At 37.8% G+C, this 3655-nt stretch overlaps 1 long non-coding RNA gene across 1 annotated transcript in view; it reads left to right on the forward strand.

The window, feature by feature from the left end:
* The first annotated feature begins 2039 nt into the window (after positions 1-2039).
* Positions 2040-3655, forward strand: part of LOC144382093 (uncharacterized) — a 17867-nt gene continuing 16251 nt past the window's right edge. The window contains exons 1-2 of the long non-coding RNA XR_013448497.1: positions 2040-2152; positions 3015-3111. This is a non-coding gene — a long non-coding RNA (uncharacterized LOC144382093). The remainder of the gene's footprint in view (positions 2153-3014; positions 3112-3655) is intronic.

The following is a 3655-nucleotide window of genomic DNA, read 5'->3' on the forward strand; positions in this document are numbered from 1 at the left end:
AAATAAATCTTTAAAAAACGTAAAGTAAGGAAAACATAACACATGTTATGAAAGTGAAAATTTATCTGGACTTGAAATCTAAAATTAATCTTTGGGAACATGATTAACATTTGTGATGTAAGTGTTAAGTAAGCCAGCCCTACTTCAGTATAATTATAAATATAGTTTCCAATATCATATACAGACATATATATGGTGCTTTAATGCTTTATAGATTATAAAGCTCCTACCCAGAGATGATCTTATTTCGTTCTTAGATGACCATGTGTTCAATGGTATTATCTTCCATTTTATGGGAGCAAAAACAGGCTGGAAAACTTTGATAATCTGCTTAAGGTATAGGATCCGGTCAGTCTGGCCCCCTGACTTCTGTACCCTTAGGGCTCTTTCCATGTTGCCCAGTTGGGTTTGCTCTATAAAGTCGTGTTGGGGTATCTCAGTCTGCCGTATGTCATGTCATAATGGTATTCTAGAATATCAGAACTGATCGTGTTTTCAGGCAGGATGTGGAGTAGGATAGTATCTGCCTTTGGTTAAAGTTAACTACAGGGTAATCAGTTGCTTTGTAAATTTTGTTTCCTATTCTTTTTTCATGTTTAAGCCTTTGTTCTTTGAATTTAGAGAAGTTTCTGAAAATCATAGCTTGTATCAGCTAAACTAATGGAAATTGCCATCCGTTAGAGTTTTAAAGGGAGATGTGTGTTGGTAGTGGGTGGGTGGGAGAGAGAGGATCCAAGGACAAGTTTAAGGTCAGGGGAAAGGGCTTAGCGTCCTCTCGCCAGCTACATTTCCCCACCTCGGGATTTGTTAGAGATAAAGCCTAAATTTTGGCATGCATTGGAATTACCTGGAGGGCTTGTTAAAACCCCACATTGCTGTCCCTTCCCTACTCACCCCCCCTACCCTGCACCAGAATTACTGATTCAAGGAGGTTCGGGTGGAACCTGAAAATTTGCATTTCTTGTAAGTTCCCAGGTGATATCAGGTGAATCAGGTGATGTTGCTGGCCTCAGGACCCCAGTGTGCAAACCAGTATTGTACAGGTTTAGAATGGTTCCTCTTAACACAGGAGTGGTGTTCTGCAGTTAAGGATACAAAGATGAATAAGGAGATTACACTGTGAAATGAGGGAAGACAATGCACAAATAATTAATAGAACAATGTGGCAAAGGCTGTAGTAAATATGTGTGCTCAGAGGAGTTTGTAACTAATACTGACTTGGGGGGAATTGAAGAACACTTTATAGAAGCAATATTTGTGTTGCATTTGAAGGGAGAGTAGAGAGGGCTCACCAGGTGGGAAAGAGAATTCTGAGTAGAGAAAACAGGACAAGCAAAGGCACAGAGCCTAAAAATCCACAGTACATTCAGCAGTAGGTACCCACAGGATTTGGGTAGGATTGTTTAATATTACCTTTGTGTTTGTTGAATATTTTCAGCAAATTTACCCAAGACTGTTGATCTGCTCCTCCTTGTACAACATTATCATCTTTTTCCACTCTATTTGAATCTCAGTTTGTTCTTCCTGGAAGGCAGAAGAAAAGTCATGAGCATAAATGGTCTTGATCTCAAACCTGGAATGATTAATTAGAATCTTTAATATGCATTACACATTCCTCGTGAAACTAGCACATGTCTAAATGCTACCCAAATAACTAATTGAAAAGTTCAATGAATTCAGTCATTTGGCACCATCTAATTAAAAAAAAAGCCTATAATTTTCAAAATTCTTTTTAAGCTGACTTTCATCAAACTTAGACAAAAACAGTGCTATCAATTTTTTTTTTTTTTTTTTGGCAACTTCCAAAGCACTGAGGTTTTTAGAATAAATACTGCCTCCGGGCAAAATGTGTTATTGTGATTTGAACTCTGAAGCAATGCTCAGAAGTAAATATTCTCTACATAACCTCTTTCTGTAAATACTAGATTCATACTTTAATTTATAATAGTAACGAAATATGCAGTAACGTGTCTCGTAAGTGTTCCAAGTTACTCGCCTGATTTAAAAAACTGGCTTTAGTTGTTTTTTTGTTTGTGTTTAGTCACCTGAAAGGAAGATGCGATGGCTTTCTGAGGAACCACACCTGGTGGGTGCCCGAGATTTCGGCAGAGCTGCTTGGAAAAGCTGAGCGCTGCTGCCAAGAAAATCCAATGTGAGTAATTCAATACTCGCTTCCTGGCTAATGAGTTTATGTACACATTTTAAAATATGGGCTTCAAGGACCGTATACTTTATTCTAAAGACTCTCAGAAACTCACTTGCGAGATATTTCTACAGGTCAGTTAGAATTTTATAATTGCAAAATGGCATTGAGGCAAGTTGGGTCTATACATCTGTGAAAATAATTAGGTAACTTTACCTTGTCAAACAGAGTGTAGACTACATGACATTTAAGGTCCATTTCAGCTCGAAGATTTTTATCATTTTATGACTAATAAAGCATTTTGAATTTAAAGATTTATTTTTTGAAAAAGTTTTGACAAAACTTCTTAAACAAAGAAGGGACGAACTCCCGTGTGCAAGAGCTAAGCGACCATTCTATTTCATGCCCCAGACGACACATAGTAGGTGCTCAAGTAAATATTTACTGTTTGGCTGGTTGAGTTTTCTTCACAGCTTGCTTATAATGTTGATGTTTCTGATGACTTTAAACATGAACATTTCAGAGATGTTCCTAAGTGAGCAAACAAATTTCTCATTTAGATGATTTGGAAAGTAAACAATTTCCCCACATTATATACAGTTCATTATATATAGTTCAGGCCCTAAAATGTTTTTCTTCCTGAACTCTTCATAAAACTGATTCAATTCTCTTTGTGAAGAGCTTTCAGAAAAATAAGCTTGAGTTCTAAGTTCTAGAAAAGTTTCCTTTCAGAAGTGACTGGAGTGCCACAGGTATTTTGTCTATTATGACATTGTAATGAATAAGCAGAAGGGTGTTCACTCTATTGACTTTTGATTTGACTTTTTTTTTTAACAGATTTAATCCCATGTTTTCACTTGCTTCCATACAGATAGTTTAAAGAGCTCCGCTGATTTTTGCCAATGAAAGTGCATCGGTGAGATTTTACCAATAGGAGAGGGGAAATCTCAGCATTTTTGAGACCTGAGGTAAAGCTCTGAAAAAATGGAAAAGTTTGTATTGTCCTCATTGGTTCAGCCAGCCGTAATCCCACCTTCTGTTGGCAGTGTTCCAGAACTGAAAGTCATCTTTCCCTTTTCTGACATCCGCCATCAATGACATGAGATATTTTATGACGTCACACTAACGTGCAAGGGTTACAAGGAATATTTTGTTGGACATAAGAAGTGAGCTTTGCTTATGTGCCAGTCTTTGGCCGTGATTGAGCGTGGTCAAACGCTAAGGGCTTCTCTTCCCTCTGTAAATGCGGCACAGGGACCAATTTCTTACCAGGGAAGCACAGGGAACAGCTTATGGGTTTTATAATGAGACAAAGGGCACTCATCAATATTATTTAATGGTGAACATAAGAAGACGCAGCAAAGGAGGAGGAGGAAAGAGGAGGAAGAAGAAAGGGAATCAATTTCCTCCCATATTCCCAAGATTGAGCATTATTTCTATGGAAAACCACCTTAAATAACAAAAGTGGCCTTGTCCAGGGGGTATGAATGGGGCTTATTGTGTGATTGTGAT

The sequence above is a fragment of the Halichoerus grypus genome, chromosome 6 (assembly GCF_964656455.1).
Source record: "Halichoerus grypus chromosome 6, mHalGry1.hap1.1, whole genome shotgun sequence".
NCBI classification, from domain to species: domain Eukaryota; kingdom Metazoa; phylum Chordata; class Mammalia; order Carnivora; family Phocidae; genus Halichoerus; species Halichoerus grypus.